Source organism: Schistocerca piceifrons, chromosome 2 (genome assembly GCF_021461385.2).
Source record: "Schistocerca piceifrons isolate TAMUIC-IGC-003096 chromosome 2, iqSchPice1.1, whole genome shotgun sequence".
NCBI lineage: Eukaryota > Metazoa > Arthropoda > Insecta > Orthoptera > Acrididae > Schistocerca > Schistocerca piceifrons.
Genome location: NC_060139.1, coordinates 805,575,170 through 805,598,056, shown reverse-complemented (window position 1 = coordinate 805,598,056; position 22,887 = coordinate 805,575,170). Strand labels below are relative to the sequence as shown.

Below are 22,887 nucleotides of genomic sequence, written 5' to 3'. Positions count from 1 at the left end.
AGTTTGATATGCGTCCGCTACTTACAAAAGCCAACCAACAAAAGGTAAAAACAAAGGAAAGCCAACGCAGATCATAAAAGGAAATTACAATTATCATTGTCTTTGTATGATACACATCGATCTGTCCAATTATATCATAGAATATTATATAAATAATTAATATTTATAAGTTTTCACTGTTTTTTCATACGTCGAATAGATCATGTTTATAACTGTTAGAGGCATAATTTCCTCTCGTCGCAATGTAGCCAAAGATTTATCACGTGGATGTTACAATACCTTCAGCTGCTCACGGACGTTGATATATATCAACAGGGACAGGTGAAAATGCGTGCCCCGACCGGGACTCAAACCCGGGATCTCCTGCTTACATGGCAGGTGCTCTATCCATCTGAGCCACCGAGGGCACAGAGTATAAAGCGACTGCAGGGATTATCTCTCGCACGCCTCCCGTGAGACCCACATTCTCACCTTGTATGTCCACACACTACATTTGTAGTGTCCCTACCCAACACACTCTTTACTCGTGGAAGACATTCTTACCAAGTCCCATAAGAGTTCGGGTAATATGTGTGCATCCACACAGAAGCGGAAGGTTTTGGCCAGTATTGCCAAAACTATATACTTATATGAATATGGTGTCTGTTCTTTCGGACATATTTGTGATGTTTTAAGCCTAATTACTTATAATAACCATATTTTTCTTAAATATTGAGTAAATGTTCATTAGGTATTCCCGTGATGTATCATTAACTGTATTCTTTAATACAATGAAAGAAAAAAAACGACGCAGCACAAAGGAATTAACCGAATGGGACGGAAATCCGTTGATTTGATGTACATGTACGGACAAACAAATTATTACAATTTCAGAAAAAATTGAACAATAAATTCAAAAGAAAGACCTTTACAAACTGAAAAAGTGAATAACGCGTCGGTCGACCTCTGGTACTTATGCAAGCAGTTACTCGCCTTGGCATTGATTGATGGAGTTGTTGGATGTCCTCCTGAGGGATGTCATGTTAAATTCTGTACAATTGGTGCGTTAGACCGTCAATATCCCGAGATGGTTGGAGCACCCTGTCTATAATTCACCAAACGTTCTCAAGTGAGGAGAGATCCGGCGGCCTTGCTGACCAGGTTGGCCTTGGCAAGCACGAAGACAAGCCACAAAAACTCTCGCCGTGCGCAAGCGGGCGTTATCTTGCAGAAATGTACGCCCAGGATGGCTTGCCATGAAGGGCAACAAAACGGGGCGTGGAATATCGTCGACGTACTGCTGCGCTGTAATGGTGCCGCTGATGACAACCAAAGGGGCTCTGCTATGAAAAGAAATGTCAGCTGAGACCATCACTCCTGGTTCTCGGGCGGTATGGCGGACGACAGTCGGGTTCGTATCCCACCACAGACTGGAGCATCTCTAACCACATCTTCGACCTAGAATGTCACTGACTGGAGTGTAATTGTCTTCAGTGATGAGACCCGAATTCAACCCTGATGACCAGCGAAGACGTGAAGACGTACCAGGAGACGCCCTGGACAGCAGTGGGATACCAACACTACTGCCACCTGCCATATGGTCCAACACTTGGGAGTGATGATCTAGGGTGCCATTTCATTCAGTGGTTGACATCCGTGCCACCCTTACAGCACTGCGGTACGTCGACGATTTTCTACGCCTAATTTTGTTGCTCTTCATGTCAACCCAACATGGGCTTACATTTCAGCAAGGGAATGCCCGCCCGCACACGGTGTAAGTTACTGCTTGTCTTCGTGTTTGCCAAAACCTACCTTACTCAGCAACGTTGCCGGATCTCTCCCCAGTTGAGGACGTTTGGAGCGTTATCGGAAGAGCCCTTCAACAATCTCGGTATTTTGACGATCTAACGCGCCAGTTGGACAGAATTAGGTACGACATCCCTCCAGGATACATTCCCAAATTCTATCAATCAATGCCAAGCCGAGTAACTGCTAACATAATGGCCGAGGCAGACCGCTGTGTTATTGACTTGCTCAATTTGCGAAGCTCTTTCTCTTGAATAAATCATTTAATTTTTTTCTGCAAAAGTGATCACTTGTTTGTCTCTAATGTACATCAAATCTACCGATTTCTGTCCCATTCGGATAATTCCGTCGTGGTGGTTTTTTTTCTTAGAGCGTAAATACAGTGCAATTTTTTTTATTGAAGTGAAAAATTTTATGTGAAACTAGAGAAGGACATTTATTCATTGGAGCTGATATAGATTCTTCTAACTTAAAACTGTCACGTAATGAAAAGCTTTATATTAAAGACAGTCAGTCAGATGTACATTTTGGGGCCACAAACAGACGAGTTTCACCTGAGCCAGAACTTAATATTTCTGTTTAGGCGCCCGGGAACCGGAGGTTGGGACAAGCTGACAATTAGACGCAAGTTTCCAACAAATCCCTCATCGCATCATGTGCCCATAACGTTATCAGGTGTAATTCGGTTACGCGACAGGTAGCGGTCACAATATTTTTGTTCATCAGTGTAAACTCGCGTCAGTTGAGTGTTGCTGTGGTGGCGACTCTTTTCCCCAAATTGAAGGATTCATAGTACACGTTTGACATGGTGGCACATGCAAATATCACATCTGCAGAGGGGCGTTGTCCATGCACTGGATAACCACAAATTGGTTGCCGGTAAGTGCACTAATATCACACGTCTTGCCCATCCAGTATTTGACAGTCACGCCAATGGAGTGGCATTGGAACAGTGGTCCCAGGTTATGTTCACAGACGAGTCCAGGTATGGTCTGAACAGTGATTCTCGCCGGGGTTTCATCTGGTGTGAACCAGGAACCAGATACCAACCCCTTAATGTCTTTGAAAGGGACCTGTATGGAGGTCGTGGTTTGATGGTGTGGGGTGGAATTATGATTGGTGCACGTACACCTGTGCATGTCTTTGACAGAGGAACTGTGACAAGTCAGGTGTATCGGGACGTCATTTTGCACCAGTATGTCCACATTTTCAGGCGTGCAGTGGGTCCCACCTTCCTCCTGATGGATGATAATGCATGGCCTCACCGAGCAGCCACCTTGGAGGAGTACCTTGGAACAGAAGATATCAGGCGAATGAAGTGGCCTGCCTGTTCTCCAGACCTAAACCCCATCGAGCACGTCTGGGATGCTTTCTGTCGACGTATCGCTGCACGTCTTCAAACCCCTATGACACTTCAGGAGCTCCGATAGGCACTGGTGCAAGAATGGGAGGCTATACCCCAGCAGCTGCTCGACTACTTGATCCAGAGTATGCCAACTCGTTGTGCAGCCTGCGTACGTGAGCTTGGTGATCATATCCCATATTAATGTCGGGGTACATGTGCAGGAAACAGTGGTGTTTTGTAGCATATGTGTTTCGGGACGGTTTTCTCAACTTATCACCAATACCATGGAGTTACAGATCCGTGTCGTGTGTGTTCCCTATGTGCCTATGCTATTAGCTCCAGTTTTGTGTAGTGCCACGTTGTGTGGCACCACATTCTGCAATTATCCTTAATTTATGAGCATGAGTGTACATACATACATACATATTAACATACTACCAAGACTTTGTTCAGAAACGCGGACTGTATTACAAGGCTCACGTGGCCGCCTGATTACAGTTCTACACTATCTACGGCACTCCAAAGCGCAGTGTACTCTTTTTAAGTGTGTGATCAACTGCACTGGGACACTAGGGTGTCATATCATTTCTGTGACACATACCATTTTTTCCTTGTTGTTTGCTTTGTTAGTGCCTCTCTGCTGGAGTACTGTTACCTTCATCCGCTGCTCTGTCGGCTCGCGCGCCCACGACGCTTTCGCTGCCTGCGAAAGTAGGCCGTCAGCTGGTTGTGACAGCTCGCGCCAGTTGTTGGCTCCTTCCCAGCTGACGCTGCTCACTGCTGATTGCGCGGTCACAACACGCGCCGACCTCTTGCGGTCAACGATCCCTCCCTACTGGAAACTGATGCCCACAGCACGGAGATTTAAATACCAGCCCTGTTACATGCACACATCTCCTAGTGGAAAAAAAATGAGAACTGTAATTGAAAACCAGACGTTTACTTTAGCATTCTGCTCTGCAAGGTGCCTTACGGTGTGTGGCAAAGAGAATTTTTGGTGCCAATTTCATTTCCCCCTTCCCTGTTCCATTCGCCAATGTTGCGTCGTTATGGTGACTCTCAACAAACCTCTGTATGAGCCCTAATTTCTCTAATTTGCTCGTTGCGGTCATTTTGCGAGAAACATGGCATCAACCTGAGCGCCTTGATCTACGGCACTCTGGATTTCCCGGGCGAACAGCTGCGTTTTTAAGATCTCCGTTTTCTAAATCCATAATCATTTTTATAGAGGAGACGTTCATTGTTTAAAAACGTCATAATGCTCGAGCATAGAACATGTTCCAGAATTCTGCAAAGAAATGCCGTCAACGATATAGACCTATGATTACGCCCACGATCCTTCCTGAAAACGAGAATAACCTGCCTCTGACTGCTGATCTGAACTAAAGAAATACAGTTTACTCTGCTTTATTTCTTATGTTAATGCTGCATGTAGTGATATTAGAGGCCGTAAAACACATACTGTATAAAAACACGCGAAGACAAATGTATGTGCGTGTACATTATTATACCTGTGTATCCGGTTGTTTGAGCACCTGCATTTATAAAACTAAACTAAACTCCGTACGAACAGGCCTTGGAAGCCCCAGCGGGACCGACCGGCCGCCGTGTCATCCTCAGATCCACAGGCGTCACCGGATGCGGATATGGAGGGGCATATGGTCAACACACCGCTCTCCCGACCGTATGTCAGTTTACGAGACCGGAGCCGCTACTTCTCAGTCAAGTAGCTCCTCAGTTCGCCACACAAGGGCTGAGTGCACCTCCTTTGCCAACAGCGCTCGGCAGACCGCACGGTCACCCATCCAAGTACTAGCCCATCCCGACAGCGCTTAACTTCGGTGATCTGACGGGAAGCGGTGTTACCACTGCGGCAAGGCCGTTGGCCACCTGCATTTATGGAGAAGGACATTAAGATTGCGGTTTGACGTCTAGTTGACATAGAGGTCATTATAGGAGGATCACAGGCTCGGATAGTGGGAGGATGCGGAAGCAGCTCAGCCGTGTCCTCTCTTCAGAGGAACCATCCCAGTATTCACGTTCAGCGATTCAGTAAGTGCAACCTGCACTGAAAAGAGGTTGTAAGTTAAACATCATCAAAAGAAGAATATTGGAATGTAGCCAAATTAAATCAGCCGATGCTGAGGGAATTACATTTGGAAATGAGACACTAAGTGCAGAACATGAATTTTGTTATATCGCCAGCAAAATAACTGATAATAGTAGTGTAGCAGTAGTTTTAGTAGTAGTAGAAGTAGTAGTAGTAGTAGCAGTTTGATTGATCCGTAGCTCACTTTTACAAGGATACTGGACATGTATTGATATTACGATTTAAGAACAGCAGAAGTAATGTAATTCACGTTTACGGACATTAACATACTTACAGGCCTAGTTTGACAAGGACAGGACATGTAGTCGACCGTGATGTTACAGTAGGAATCATTCCGGCGTTCCCCTTAAGTAATTTAGGGGAACCACGGAAAATCCAGATCACGACTGTCAGATGAAGACTGGAGTTTCTGTCCTTCCACTGTTCAAAATAGTACTGCCTCATTTGGTTTGTACCTAGTATACAATAGTGTTTTACAAATAAGTTATTTAATAACATAAAAGGCTAGTGCTGCACAGTTCATTAATTTGTCACTCCAGTCACTACACACATAAAACCACATACTATACACACACTGTTTCATAACATAATGCTACATTTACACACTGTTAGCTGAGTCAGCATCTCTCTATAACAAGCGACATGTTTAGCTCAGAATGAGAATACGGTGTTAATATTATACATTACACTGCTATGAGAGTAAGCTATTCCAGTAAAGAAAGAACGAAGAAAAAATAATGTGAAAGTGGTATGTGAAATGTTTTGCACGGTGTAACAAAAATATACGGCACACGTGGGAGGACACATTCCTCACACGTAGACGAAGAAATTATCTTACACTACTGGCCATTAAAATTGCTAAACCAAGAAGAAATGCAGATGATAAACAAGTATTCATTGGACAAATATATTACACTAGAACTGACATTTGATTACATTTTCACGCAATTTGGGTGCATAGATCCTGATAAATCAGTACCCAGAACAACCACCTCCGGCCGTAATAACAGCCTTGATACGCCTGGGCATTGAGTCAAACAGAGCTTGGATGGCGTGTACAGGTACAGCTACCCATGCAGCTTCAACACGATACCACAGTTCATCAAGAGTAGTGACTGGCTTATTGCTCGGCCACCATTGACCAGACGTTTTAAATTGGTGAGAGATCTGTTGAATGTGCTGTCCAGGGCAACAGACGAACACATTCTGTATCCAGAAAGGCCCGTACAGGACCTGCAACATGCGGTCGTGCATTATCCTGCTAAAATGTAGGGTTTCGCAGGGATCGAATGAAGGGCAGAGCCACGGGTCGTAACACATCTGAAATGTAGCGTCCACTGTTCAAAGTGCCGTCAGTGCGAACAAGAGGTGACCGAGACGTGTAACCAATGGCACCCCATACCATCACGCCGGGTGATACGCCAGTATGGCGATGACGAATACACGCTTCCAGTGTGCGTTCACCGCGATGTCGCCAATCACGGACGAGACCATCATGATGCTGTTAACAGAACCCGGATTCATCCGAAAAAATGACGTTTTGCCATTCATGCACCCAGGTTCGTCGTTGAGTACACCATCGCAGGCCCTTCTGTTTGTGATGCAGCGTCAAGGGTAAGCGCAGCCATGGTCTCCGAGCTGACACTCCATGCTGCTGCAAACGTCGTCGAACTGTTTGTGCAGATGGTTGGTGGCTTGCAAACGTCCCCATCTGTTGACTCAGGGATCGAGACGTGGCTGCAAGATCCGTTACAGCCATGCGGATAAAATGCCTGTCATCTCGACTACTAGTGATACGAGGCCGTTGGGATCCAGCTCGGCGCTCTGTATTACCCTCCTGAAACCATCGATTCCATATTCTGGTAACAGTCATTGGATCTCGACCAACGCGAGCTGCAATGTCGCGACACCATAAACCGCAATCGCGATAGGCTACAATCCGACCTTTATCAAAGTCGGAAACGTGATGGTACGCCTTTCTCCTCCTTACACGAGGCATCACAACAACGTTTCGCCAGGCAACGCCGGTCAACTGCTGTTTGTGTATGAGAAATCGGTTGGAAACTTTCCTCATGTCAGCACGTTGTAGGGATCGCCACCGGCGCCAACCTTGTGTGAATGCTCTGAAAAGCTAATCATTTGCATATCACAGCATCTTCTTCCTGTCGGTTAAATTTCGCGTCTGTAGCACGTCATCTTCGTGGTGTAGCAATTTTAATGGCCAGTAGTGTATATGAACATGGGTCTAGAACACTTTGTCTCACTGTTACAACTTATTTTCTCCAACTCAATAATCATGGTGAACACTCGCGAACAGAACGTACCACCGTAACGCACGCTGCTGTTTCTCACATCTATCATCCCGCCCTGGTAGTGAATATCGGAAGCGCTGATGTGCCTGTGGAGTATTGCGTACGAGTTCGCAGCCTTCCATAATATGGGCACGGAGACTCTGAACAGCTTGTACTGGATTTCCATACACAATGGCTTTCAGATACCCCCACAAATAAAAGTCCGATGGGTTTAGGTCCGGAGAGACATGGAAGTCAGGCAATTGGTCCATCTTAACCTATCCATCCGTCACCGAATCTGTTATTTAGAAGCCGACGGACTTTAACACTAAAATGAGGAGGTTCTCCATCGTGCATGAAGTACATGTTTTTGTCGCACGTGTAAAGGCACATTTCCTAACAGGTCAGGTTGAGTTGTAAGATGAAAACGAAGCGTTTCCAGATCCATGTTTATATAATATAATTTCATCGCCTATGTGTGAGGGGAGCCCACCCCTTAAGAAAAGCCAGCAGTCCTGTAAGCTGTGAAGGTAACACCGCAGGTTGGACGGGAGGCCAGCACCCTCTCTCCGTAAAAAATTAAACATGCTTTCAAGACTACAAGTAAGCCTCGGAAAATTACTGACAAAAATAGACGACGTCAATGGCAAAGAAACGGTATACGATTTGGAACGTGGAATGTAAGGAGTCTGTACAAGACAGGAGCTGCAATCAGTGTGGTTAAGAAAATTCAGAGGTACGAACTAGACCTAGTTGCACTGCAAGAAATCCGGTGGGACGATGCTGGGAGCATTGATGTTGAAAACTGTACAATTCTGTATGGAGCCTGTGAACGAGGTCATCTGTTAGGCACTGGTTTCTGTGTCAGTAAGACATTGGCCACTAATGTTTCAGAATTCGTTTCAGTCAACCCAAGAATATCTGTTCTAACACTGAGCGTAAAGCATATTAAGGCGACTTTTGTGAACTGTCATGCTCCCACGGAGGAGAGCGAACGTGAAGTGAAAGACGAGTTCTATGCACAGCTAGAGGCAGTGATGGACGCTATACCAAATGGACACCTGAGGATCCTCTTTGCTGATATGAATGCCAAAGTTGGGAAAGAACAAATATTCCAAGACACAACAGGTAGGCACAGTCTACACAACCTAAGCAATGACAATGGAGTTAGGTTCATCAGCTTCGCTACATCATTAGGGTTGTTCATCTCCAGCTCAAACTTCCAGTGGAAAAACATACATAAAGGAACCTGAGTATCACCAAATGGGAGAACTGTAAATCAAATAGACCATGTTGCCATTGATATCAGAGCCAAGAGATGGGTGTTAGACGTTAAGACAGCGCGGTGTGCCGAAGGTGGGAGTGATCAATTCCTGATCAGAGGCCGTTTAAATATACAGTGTAAAGGAAGAACGGGGCCTAAGTTAAAAAGAGTGGAAAGGTACCATGTGGAGAAACTGAAAGATGAGGCAACGAAGACCAGATACCAGTTGCAACTTAGTAACCGCTTTGAAGCACTCAGTGAAATGGACGTGAATCAGGACCTCGAACTAATGTGGGGAAACATCCAGAGCTCAGTTAGGGATACAGCAAAGGAAACGCTCATGGGAAACCCAGTGGGCAAGAAGATCTGGTTTAGAAAGGAATGTGCAGATGCCCTGGAAAGGAGAAAGGAAGCCAGGAACAAATGGCTGAAAGGGACAAATCTGGCACAGGCCAAAGCACAATTTGAGGAGGTCCGAAAGACTACACAAGCAATTCTGAGAAGAGCAAAGAGGAAATACATAAGGAATATCATCACTGAAGCCGAAACAGACTTTAGAGGACAAAAGACTAGGGAAATGTTTCTGAGGGTGAAGTACCTCTGCAAAGGTCACCAGGCCAAGCAGAGATTTGTCAAAGATTCCCGTGATAAGATCCTGACGAACGATAGGGACATAGCTGAGAGATGGAAAGAGTACTTTCGACAGCTGCTAAATTGTGATGAACCCGAACTGCAGTTTGATTTCCAGTACCCAATTACAGCCGATGCAGACTATCCCCCAACTACCCTGGATGAGATAAAAACCAGAATCAGACACCTTAAACAGAATAAGAGTCCAGGTGAAGATGGAATACAGGCTGAAATGATCCTGGCAGGAGGAGAGAAACTTGCAGAAAAAATACACCGACTGATACAGGCAATATGGACCAAAGAAGAACTACCAGGAGAATGGAAAACAGCTCTGATCTGTCCAATACATAAGAAGGGCGACAAACTGAAATGTGGCAACTATCGAGGAATCGCCCTGCTTAACGTCTGTTATAAGATCCTGTCCAATTGCCTCATACATAGAATTCAGCCAGTGGCAGAATCGGTGATTGGGGAGTACCAGGGAGGTTTCCGGCCAGGACGGTCAACAGTAGATCACATCTTTAGTCTCCGGCAGCTCACTGAGAAACTGGGTGAATATGGTAAAGATTTGCATATTTCATTCGTTGATTTGAAGAAGGCCTATGATTGCATACATCGCAAGAGCCTGCTCAACTGTTTAAGGGAGTTTGGCATAGCAGAGAAACTCATCAATCTGATAAAGATCTGTCTGAATGAAACACGTGCAAAGGTGAAGATGGGAAATCGCGTAACTGAGGAGTTTGAAATTGTGACAGGACTCAGGCAAGGAGATGGGTTGTCCCCTATCCTGTTCAACTTTGCCCTCGAGAAGATCGTACGTGAGACCTTCCAAGAGAACGAAGGGATTGAAATCGAAGGAAAGAGACTGGCATACTTAGCCTATGCAGACGACATCTGTTTACTCTCTAGGTCGGAAGAGGAGTTGGAGCAAATGACCAAAGCACTAAAGGAGGCTGCCAGCAAATTTGGGCTAAACATAAACGAAGCAAAGACAGAGTACCTCGTTATGACGCGTGGTCATTGTCAGACTGCTGATCATCTACAATCACTGCAGGTTGGGGACCATTCTTACAAGAGAGTGCAAGAATTCAAATACCTAGGGGCACTTTTCACTGAGAGCTCGTCATGTGAAGCAGAGATCAATGCCAGAATACAAGCAGGAAACCGATCTTACCACAGGGTAGCACAACTGCTTCGGTCCAAATCTCTCTCCAGACAGTTCAAGATTCGACTGCACAAAACACTGATCCAGCCTGTTGTTCTATATGGCTGTGAGACATGGAGTATCCGGAAACAGGACTTACATAAGCTCCTTATTTTTGAGAGAAAAGTGCATCGGAAGATCTTCGGTCCGGTTCTGGATGCAGATACAGGGGAATGGAGGATCAGATACAACCAAGAGCTTGAGGAACTTTACCAGCAGCCCAACATTGCAGGAACTGTCAAAGCCAAACGAATGCAGTGGGCCGGCCATGTGGCCCGGATGGAGGATCACAGATGGCCTCGGAAGCTCCTGGATTTCACACCTACAGGAAAGAGACCGCCAGGGAGACCCAAGAAGCGTTGGAGGGATGGACTCCATGAAGATTTAAACCAAGTGTCAATAGATGTGGACGAATGGCGGATAGCAGCAATGGACAGAATACAGAGGAGGAGGAAACTTGTAGATGCGTGCAGTCCACTAGGCCCGATCACGTAGTAGTAGTAGTAGTAGTAGTAATAGTAGCAGTAGTAGTATGTGTGAGGAATGAGACCCGCATTTTGTGCCGTACATTTTTGTTACAATGATCGAAGCACAGAAGATACGAAATGCAGACTGTCAATAGCAAGAATAGCATTTCTAAACAATGGGCTTTTTTTAAACATCTAATTTAAATTTAAGTGTCTGGAAGTCTTTCCTCGTGGTACTTATCTGGAGTGTAGCCTTGTACAGAAGTGAAGTGTGAACAACAAGGAAAAAGAAGCTTTTGAAATTTGGTGGTACAGGAGAACGCTGAAGCTTAAATTATTAGTGAAGAGGTACTGAATAGAATCGGAGAAAAAAAATACATGACATTCTACAGTTCCTGACTAAAAGAAGGGATACGTTGAAAGGGCACATCCTGAGGCACCGAGGGGGGCAGAACGAAGTGCGGCGGGCGGAGGGGGCTAATTGTAGGCGGATACGAAAGCTTGATTACAGTAGACAGACTCAAATGAATGGATGTTGCGGTAGTCGTGCAGAGATGAAGAGGTCTGCGCAGAACAGACTAGCCTGGAGAGCTGCGTCAAACTAGTCTTCGAACTGAAAACTGTAACTACAAATGGATGGCGTGATGGTAAGTTCAACGCCGTTCCTTCCGAATGCGAGTCCAGTACACTGCAAATTCACAGTCTCTAAACGTGCTCTGCAAGCTAACATCTGTTTTACAGTACTTTTACTTGTTTATGGAGACAGTCGTAACACAATTAGCAATTTGAAAGCACTCTCAGCGTTCATAATTAATACCGGGAACAAGAGTGTCAACCGTTATTCAAGACAATACCTGAGTCAAGACAGAAGCCGAGAATCTGCGAAGTCCCTAGGATATATGCTGATGGACAAAAGCAACAACTACAAGCGTAACTGAAATAATATCGTTGCTGTGTGCAGCTTTTAAGTAAACAAATAAATCACAGTTGTGATATTAACCGTGTTAGGCAACTGCCAGATCGTCAGCGAAGTGTTTCACATCATACAAAGCAAAGTTTGTCAAACTATAAAACCGAATATTTTATATAAGTCAAATTTTCTTGGGTGAGGAGGAACTGCGCTTTTTAACCTACGAATATATGAAGGATAACATATAAATTATCAGGACAGGTAACGAAAAGAAAAAAAAAGATCTACTGAAGATGTCTTTAATACAAAATGAGAACAATGCCTGGAAAACAAGTAGTAATGTTGTAACAACAAAAGTGAGTTAAATTTTTACAACGAATATTTAAATATATTGATCAATAACTTCCTCTATACGCAGAAGAAATTTGAATACATAATGTTACTGTGTGCGTATTTGAATGTGTGAGTTTTTATTAATCAATTAATGTGGCTAAGTATATTGTAGATATGAATTAAAACTAGTCGTCCAACAGATACACGGAACTATAGGCCTGTATCTCTGACGTTGGGCTGTTGTAGAATTTTTGATATTCCTGAGACCGAAAATCGCTGTAGGAATCAACGTGGGTTCAAAAACAACGATTGTGTGGACCCTCAGTTCGTCAACGAGACTCAGAAAACAGTGTATACTGGCGCCCAGGTTCACGTCGTATTCCTTGGCTACCGACAGCCGTTCGATACAGTTCCGCACTGCGGCCTGATGAATAAAATTAGAGCGTACGGAATATAAGACCAGCTATGTGACTGGCTCGTTCTAGCAAACAGAATACAGCCCATGTCATTATCAACGTAGAGAAATCGTCAGACGTAAAAGGAACTTCGGATGAATCCCAAGAAAGTGTTAGAGGTTCACTACTTTCCACAAGATATATAATGGCCCAGCGTATAGCCTCATAATTTCCAAGAGGCTTTTCGTGGATGATCCTATAGTATTCAGAGAAGTCGAAACCTAGAAAATTGCAACGAAATGCAGGAGGACCTGCAGAAGACCGACGCTTGGTGTAGCCACTCTGAGCATAAACAAATGTAACGTATTAAGCGTAAATAGACAAAACCCGTTATTGTATGATTACACGATTGCAGAACAATCGCTGGAAGCATTCACATCCATAAAGTATTTAGGAATATGCCTCAGTAGCTATTGAAAGTGGAACGACCACATGAAACCAATGGCAGGTAGTGCACTGAGATTCATTGCAAGAAGCCTCAGGAAGCGGCCTACCCGCAAAGAGCGACCTTGCAAAACTCTCCTTCGGCCAATACTTGAATATTGATCGTCAGTCTGGGATCCAATTCAGATAGGATTGACGGAAGACATACAGAGATCCAAAGAAGAGCAGCGCGTTTCCTTACAGAGTCATTTAATAAGTACGAGAGCGTCACAGAGATGCTAAGCCAAATGTAGTGCACAACGGTGCGGTTTACTGTTAAAATTCCGAGCACTCATGTTCCCAGAAAAGTCAAGCAATATGTTGCTTTCCGCGATGTATATCTTAAGAGAACTCTATGAACTTAAAATTAGCGAGATTCGAGTCTTCACACAGGCTTACCAACAATCTATTGCCCAATTAACCATTTGCGACTGGAACAGGACAGGTGGGCGAGGGGGGGGGGGGGGGGGCGACGACGACAATGGAACACAAAGTACCCTACTGTAAGATGGCTTGCGGAGTATAGACACAGATGAAGAAGATGAAGATGTAAATAGTCAGCACGTTCAGTACGTAATCATATACTAGATGAGAAAATTAACCACTTTTGTAAGTGGTATAGTGAGATACTACAAACTCGGATCGTAAATACGAGATTAACTGCTAAACTCTTACTTATTAGATGAAATCTAATTTTCAGTTTGATTTTTGGATACCCGGCTTTACAGTCGCCACATCAGTATTGAAATACAGAATCTCTCTTGTCGTCATAGCCATAAAGTATGCAAAGACGGCACTGATATCCACACCCAGCTAGGTCATTCAGTGGTTCAAATGTTCAAATGTGTGTGAAATCTTATGGGACTTAACTGCTAATGTCATCAGTCCCTAAGCTTACACACTACTTAACCTAAACTATCCTAAGGACAAACACACACACCCATGCCCGAGGGAGGACTCGAACCTCCGCCGGGACCAGCCGCACAGTCCGCCGGCCGCGGTGGTCTAGCGGTTCTAGGCGCGCAGTCCGGAACCGCGCGACTGCTACGGTCGCAGGTTCGAATCCTGCCTCGGGCATGGATGTGTGTGATGTCCTTAGGTTAGTTAGGTTTAAGTAGTTCTAAGTTCTAGGGGACTGATGACCACAGATGTTAAGTCCCATAGTGCTCAGAGCCATTTGAACCGCACAGTCCATGACTCCATGCAGTGGTAAGGCGCCGCACTTGCATTCGGAGGTCGACGGATCAAATACTCGCACGATCATCCTGACATTAGTGTTCCGTGGCTTCCTTAAATCCTTTAAGGAATATGTCGACCTGTCTGCTTTTGAAACGAAATGCCCGATTCCTTCTATGTACCTCCTCAAATCGGGCTTATGCTCCTTCTCTAATGACCTTTTGTGAAAGGAGAATGAGGGCAGAAGGTGGGTGTTCAACTTATTACTTCTACTATTGGAGAATATATCTCCCCGTGATCCTTCAGAATTGTGGAAACCTCTAAGTAACCATTTTTCTGGGAACAATAGGAAAACGAAATTATTGATAGAGACAAGTATGCAGAAGTTGGTGTCTTAAGACAGTAACGTGTAGTGTACTGTAGCTGCACGGAACAAGCAAAAAAGTAACTGAATCAATTATTAAATCATTGAAAAGGAAAAATTCCCATGGTTATGAACTTGTACACGGAGGTGACAGAAGTCATGGGATACCTCCTAATACACTGTAGGACACCCTTTTGCTCGGCGTAGTGCAGCAACAAGTCGCTGAAAGTCCTCTGCATTGAGCCATGCTTCCTCTATAGCCGTCCACAATTGCGAAGAAAGTGTTGCCCTTGCAGAATTTTGTGCACGAACTGACCTCTCGATTACGTCCCATAAATGATCGATGGGATTCATGTCGGGCGATCTGAATGGCTAAATCATTCGCTGAAACTCTCGAGAATGAGCTTCAAACCAGTTGCGAACAACTGTGGACTCGTGACATGGCCTGTTGTCATCCATAAAAATTACGTCGTTGTTTGGGAACATGAAGGCTATGAATGCCTGCAACTGGTCTCCAAGCAGAGGAACATAACCGAGCACTCAGTCCATTCCATGTAAACACGGCCCACACTATTATGGAGGCACCACCAGCTTGCACAGAACCTTATTGGCAACTTAGGTTCACGGTTTCTTGGGGTATACGCCATACTCGAACTCTACCATCAGCTCTTACCAACCGAAATCGGGACTCATATGAGAAGGCCAAGGTTTTCCAGTCGTTTAGGGTCCAACCGATGTGGTCACGAGGCCCGGAGAGGCGCTGCAAGTGATGTCGTGGTGTTACCAAAGGCACTGGCGTCTATCGTCTGCTGTCATAGCCCATTAACGCTAAATTTCGGAACGGATACGTTCGTCGTACGTCCTACACTCATTTCTGCGGTTATTTCACGCAGTGCTGCTTGTCTGTTAGCACTGACAATTCTACGAAGACGCCGCTGCTCTCGGTCGTTAAGTGAAGGGCCGTCGGATACTGCGTTGTCCGTGATGAGAATTAATGTCTGAAATTTAATATTCTCGGTACACTCTTGACACTCTGGCTCCCGGAATATTGAATTTCCTAACAATTTCCGAAATGGAATGTCCCATGCGTCTGACTTCAACTACCATTCCGCGTTCGAAGTACGCTGATTCCCGTCGTGCGGATGTATTCACGTCGGTAACCTTTTCACATGAATCACCTGAGTACAAATGACAACTCCGCCAATGCACTGCTGTTTTATATCTTGTGTACGCGATACTACCGCCATCTGTATATGTGCACATTGCTATCTCGTGACTTTTGTCACCTTAAAGCTTGAAGTAGTACTTCGAAGATCAGTTCACCAAACGTTAGCACAGTACTCAGACAACTGTGTAAAGTGTCGTTCCATGTGTGGTTACCGATTAGTTGCCAAACAGGAACATCACTCGTTAGAAAAACATTTTATAAAAAGGGAGGAAGAGATAACTGGACAATTACAGGCCAATTTATTTATTACCAATGCTTACGGATATTTTTGTAGTATATTGCTAGCAGAATAGCTACACTCAGAACAAATTTGACTTCAGAAAAAGGGCATCGCCATAAAATGCACCTTGTTTATACAGGGTGGGTCAAATAAAAGTGGCCCGGACAACAGAGTTCTTAGGTACAAAGAAACACAGCGGAGGAAAGGAAATACAGCACTACCCGGCTATAGCAGATGTTGAAAGTGACCACCCTTCATCTCTTTGCTCTTTTGGACCGTAGTCAGCAAGTTGCAGAAGGCGGATCGAAGCTGGACTGCTGGAATTGCTGCAATCTTATCCGGAATGTTCTGCTGCAGTTCTTGAAAACAGCAATAGTTGTTGCGATACGCCTTGGACTTGAGGGCTCCCCGCACAAAATAATCACACACTAGAACATATATTGTGTTCGAACATAATGAATTACCTCGAAGAAAACGGTCTATTCACACAGAGACAACATGGACTTGGAAACGTCGTTCTTGTGAAACACAACTAGCTCTTTAGTCGCACGAAGTGTTGAGTGCTATTGACAAGGGATTTCAGACTGATTCCGTATTTGTGGATTTCTGGAAGGCTTTTGACACTGTATCACACAAGCGGATTGTAGTGAAACTGCGTGCTTGTGGAATATCGTCTCAGTTATGTGACTAGATTCGTGATTTTCTGTCAGAGAGGTCACACTTCGCAGTAATTGACGGAAAGTCATCGAGTAAAACAGAAGTGATTTTTGGTGTTCCCCAAGGTAGTGCTATAGATCCTTTGCTGTTCCTTATCCTTATAAACAATTTGGGTCATCCACATGAGTGCTAAAAGAAATCCGTTAAACGTCGGTTACACGATAAATCAGTCAAATCTAAAGGCCGTAAATTCAACTAAATACCTAGGAATTACAATTACGAACAACTTAAATTGGAAGGAATACATAGAAAATGTTGTGGGGAAGGCTAACCAAAGACTGCGTTTTATTGGCCAGACAGTTAGAAAATGTAACAAATCTACTAAGGAGACTGCCTACACTACACTTGTCCGTCCTCTTCAGAATACTGCTGCGCGGTGTGGGATCCTTACCATATAGGACTGACGAAGTACATCGAAAAAGTTCAAAGAAGGGCAGCACGTTTTTTATTATCGCGAAATACGGGAGAGAATGTCACTGAAATGATACAGAATTTGGGGTGGACATCATTAAAACAAAGGCGTTTTTCGTTGCGGCGGAACCTTCTCACGGAATTCCAATCACCAAATTTCTCCTCCGAATGCGAAAATATTTTTTTGGCACCGACTTACATAGGGAGAAACGATCACCACGATAAAATAAAGGAAATCAGAGCTCACGGGAAGATATAGGTGTTCGTTCTTTCCGCGAGCTATACAGAATTGGAATAATGGAGAACTGAGAAGTTGGTTCGATGTACCCTCTGCCAGGCACTTAAATGTGAATTGAATAGTATCCATGTAGATGTAGATGTAGATCACGTGGCCTGGATAATCAGCTAGAGTTACGACCAAACTGATCTGTGCTAACAACTCTGTGAGGCGTGAAGATTGCGTAAATGTTCTCCAAGGTTAGGCCGACTGTATGGGCAGTTGCTCCATGCTGTTGGAAGTAACTTGGTCACGGGGTATGGTCATATGTATACATTCACGTTCAACCGTATCCACTCGTCCGGGTCACATTTATTTGCGTAGATGTGCAAAGTAGTATAAGGCTGAATGGTACTTCCAGGACATTAGGTACCTTCTTTGATCTAACAAAAGCGTTTAATCATGTGGGTCGCATTATACTTTCGAACAAGTTCTGACATTAAGGAATTAAGGGTTAGTTTCACTAATATGTTCAGTTGTCTCCGAAAAAAAAAAGAAGTGGAAGGTTTTCCTCCAATGTGAAGGAGCAGGAAGGAAACTTGAACCTGACTTGTGATCTGCAAAGAAAGAGACGCAACTATTTCTATTCTAGGTCCACTGATTTTCTTGATACTGTATAAGTTATCTTCTGCTGTAGGCCGGCAAGACAGTTTATACAAATTGTCTTATATTTGCGGATTACACAAGTGACTTAGCGGAAAACCGTGAATGTAATGAAAATGATATAAGAAATACAAAAACATCAGCGCGACGGCTGCAGAGAACAGTTTGTGTTTAAAGTGCGGCAGAATATGGTTCATAAAGTTGCTGATACAGACCTCTCGTAAAACCGAAATTTCGCTGTCACAAACTGGTAGGTCACTGTTCAAGTGTCTTGCCTTTCCAACTCTGGAAATGACAAAACTGCTATAGAAAGAAAAAAACCGACGATATCATACCACGCTTAAAATTATGAGAAACATGTGACAAAACAATGATAAACCCTTATTAATTGCAGATCACATACTGGACGTCAATAATTGTAGCTGTGCTTCAAATAGCAAACATACTTTTAAAACCAATATGTAATAATAATGTATATAATTATTCTTTGTGTTAATATTCCTGTCGTTACTTACAGTAACGTAAATACTATAACCTCAAAAAACAGATAAATATCAGAACTCATAAAATTTTGTATATTGTTCAACACATGATAAATAAAACTTACTGAAGATGAAGAAACTACTCTGAAACATTTATGGGTAGTAAATCAATAAAAATTGTGTTTGCTCAAGGCGGTACCACATTTCCTTATTACATACTCCAAATTGATGTTGGTGGTTGGGAGTATGGACTCATTCAAAAGGAGCTATAGCATTCACTTCGTATACACTAGGTGGAAAGGCAGTTTCTACTGGGATAATATTTCCTTAACCAAAATTCTATTATTGTATTTGTGAGTCTAAATTGAGACATAATAAAAGAATTTTGTTTACAAGACGGCTGTTGTGTTTTTCTTAGAAGTCCGTGTAACATACTTAACCAATGTACAGGATGATGTGAACTATTTTGCAGATTCCATTTTCAATAGGCGTGTTCCTGAAATGAAAAGTTTTTATGTGGTAATTCCCAGATTTTTATATCAAAGTTGAAAGACTTTCATGTAGCACACAACTGTAACTTTATACAGAAGTTCCTCTCAGTAATTCAGAGTTTTAAATGTAATGTTTTCGTTCTTCATATTTACTACAAAGCTTGTTTGTTTTCATGTTTAAAATTTTTAGCTTTAGCACCATTTTGTATGTATGTAGTGGCTTGTTCTATGACCTAGTCTTCTCAGTTCACGTTTTCTCATTACAGCAGTAACATTTCTCCACGTTGAATTCATGGAAGTAGCGCGGGCATAATGGCTGTTGGTTTTATGTTCATGACTTTTACGACGAGTCAGTTTGTGGCTACCGGACTAGGTGGTGCAGTTGTTGACACATTGGACTTGTATTCTAGTTAATTGTGGTCCAGATCCCATCCAGGGAATCAATTTAATTTCTCCGTGATGCCCCTAATTCGATTAAAGTGAATGCTTGGACGGTTCCTTTGAAATGTGAAAGGGTGAAATTCTTTCATCATAGGAGTCAGAACTTAAAGTGGCGAGTATTTACCTTTAAATATACATCTTCTCCTGTCTGAATTTTTCTAAACCAAAAATTGTGTAACATTTATCAAACTCGGACTTGTTCCGGTATCCTGTTTTCCCCATTATTGCAGTTTCGCTTTTCAACATTTCAATAGGAAATTTCTCATTTAATCATAATAAATTAGTGTTTTCTTCTCTTCTGTCATTTACTAAATAAAATTCTTCTTCTGTTTTCCAAGATCGCTGAACTTTTATTGCAATGTGAAGTACATACATCTAGTTTGAGGAGAACTGCAGTTCGTACTAAAATAACAGTTTCTGCTAGAGTTCCCTTCATTCATTCTCCATCATTCATTTTTCAGCAATATTGTTGTGTTACATTTTGATTGAGGTACATCGTAATGTTTACTGTGACGTAGAAATTCTGCTGTCAAACTCCATTCCGCACATGCCTCCCATGAACCATGTTAAACAAATAATAAATATTTGAGCGTTTATTAGATATCATCTACATATAAAATAACAACTTTTTGTCCCAATTAATTATTATCAAATTTTAATAAAACTAGTTGTAAACATGGTCGCTCATCACATATGCCGAGGGTACAGAAAATTTCGCATCAGTGATGTTTATGAGAAAAATCTCGAATTTAATCTTGCTTAATTCTGTATCCTTATAAACGGATGAGGTCATGTTCTTCTCCATTCTTGCCCAATCTGACAAACTTCGTCGTTTAAATCGCACCCTTCCTTTATAGTATGTGGGAGATTGTAGACTATTTTCTGAAACCCTTGTTGCAGTTAAGTATCTTGCGTTGAGTAGGAGAAACTGCTAATCGCTGGACTCATTCCCATAGGTTAAAGGCGTTTGCTTAATAGTTGGAAGAGGTATGGAGTGGAATGAATACGTGAAATTCTTTGGGGGAGATAAAATCAAAGTGCAAAAATTCTAGTGTGAATAGTACACCAAGAAAGGAATGGGTGCACAAGACTCAGCAGTCTTAAGTGTTCCTCGAAGGTTTGAAATTCGCACCTGTCTGGTATAAGGGAAGAGAGGGAAACCTCTGGAGCCATACCGGTACAAGTTAAACAAACGCATCTCGGGGCAGTATGGGTTCGGTGCTGCTAATTGGCTAACATCCATGATGTTAAAAAAAAAAAGAAAAAATAACAGGTTGGTTCAAATCGGCAGACCTAATACCAGTCTGCGCCAAATGGCAAGCGACCGCTTCAGACAATACGTCAACAGTGGATTCATTTACTTGATATAAGAATATTTTGAAGAAAGACGTTCTCCCTGTGAAGTATGGTGTTATAATCATGTGTGTCGTAGGTATATGTATTAAAACAATTTTTAATTTCCTACAATAATAGCGTTTATATTTTGAGCGATGATACAAGGTCCTAAATGAAGCTAAGATTACTAGGACACACATTGATGTGAAGATGACCACTTGAGACATATGGTACAGTTAATGCAGAATACATGCAAAGATGAGTGTGAAAATTGTTGGCGGCGTTGGTTACTCGAAATAGTGTTGGGCCTCTTTAGAAAAATACATTTTTAGAGATAATGGAAAGAAGTCCGGTGTAAAAATCAAACGAACAGATTAGAGAGAGATTATTGCGCTGGTGTAAGCTGTCGCCAGCACACTGGTCAGCAAAGATGAAGCACGAAGATCGATTAGTAGGCGCTGGATCAGGCTCGCCTATCATGATAGAGGCCAGAGACACACCTACAAGCAATACCTGCCAACGCCCTCTTGGCAGCAAGTATTTAGGCCGCCGCTGGTGACCGGAGGGTCTCTGACTCAATCAAGCAGTTTGGTGTCTGTCAGTTTACTCGTAGAGTGGGTTAGTTCGTCACAGGCTGCGACAGTACCTAGAGACCAGATTAGTGACTATAGCAGGACTAGTTCACCTCAACCAGAATTGTACTTTACATCAGTCTGCAAGAGAATTATTACTGATGAGCTTGTACCACAACGCATGCACTTTATTCAAGTTACGTCTCCAGTTCATGTAAATAAAGAACTGTGTTAATCCATGCGTGCATTTGTGTTGTAGAGAGAGGATACTGGAAACCCATAACATCATCCTATCTCTTGCTTTCTTGCGGTACTATCCTCTACCATTATGGTGCGAACGGTATCATAGAGACAATCCGGCTCTCGATGTGCGCCTTCATTTATTCGGAGCGTATTAACTGATCCCACACACTTCGGACGTGCAGTTGCAAAACTTCGTTTATTCAACTGATGTTTCGGCTGAATACCTTTCTGCCGTCTCACGAGGGAGGCAACTGACTGAAGCTAGAGCCCTCGCAACCCTTCTCTATCACTGCACGTCCGAAGTCTAATGGATCAGTCCTGCTCTCATTCGCGAGTAGAATGTGAAAAGGAGTCTATAAATAACGGCACCAGCAACCAGAGCCATTTATTGTGCAATGGCTGGAGAACACGTAGTCCACGGAGGAATTTTCGGAGGTTTTTCAGGGATATTTTCAGAGTATTTTGGTATTAGGGACCCGTAACGAAAGAAGGTGATTGCATTTCGTTTGGTTTCCCAACCACACTTATCTCATAATCTGTATTTCACTTAAAATATCTGCACAACAGTGCGACCATACACTCACAGTGCTTTCTCTCACGAGCTTGCATTCAGTAGGGGATAATGTTATACTTCGCCTCCAGCCAGCTCTGTAACAGAAGTTTAATACATTGTCTTAATCCATTTTTAATTGATAGCATTCGCTTTTTGCGCTTCACAATCTTTTTCTGAAGTTACAAAAATTACTCTAGAAAGGTAAGGTATTTCGAAATGGTCATGTACCTAGGAGGAAATATTCTATTGAAATTTAAAAGAGTTTCAATGGAGAAAAGCTCGTTAATACTGTATTTAATAGTCCATGTGCTACATTCATTGTAACATGAACTTTTCTGTTGGTTCGTGTCTGTGTAAAACAATATGGGATTATGGGTGCACCCTGAGGCAAAACTCTTCTCTTTTGTTTACTTCCCCAAAATAGTTTCAACGAAATACTGCCACCCTAAGTGGGTTCCTTTACTCTAAATTATGCAAAAATCAGCATCGTTACAATACATTACGAAGTAAAGTTATAATATGTTGTACGTAGTTCACTTGCAGGCCTCTGTTTCTGC

The 22,887-nt window shown here is 43.1% G+C and overlaps 1 non-coding gene across 1 annotated transcript; it reads right to left on the bottom strand.

Annotated features, from left to right (window-relative positions):
* Nucleotides 1-332: 332 nt before the first annotated feature.
* Nucleotides 333-407, bottom strand: Trnat-ugu. The gene has a single exon. It is a non-coding gene; the product is annotated as a tRNA-Thr (tRNA).
* Nucleotides 408-22,887: the final 22,480 nt, after the last annotated feature.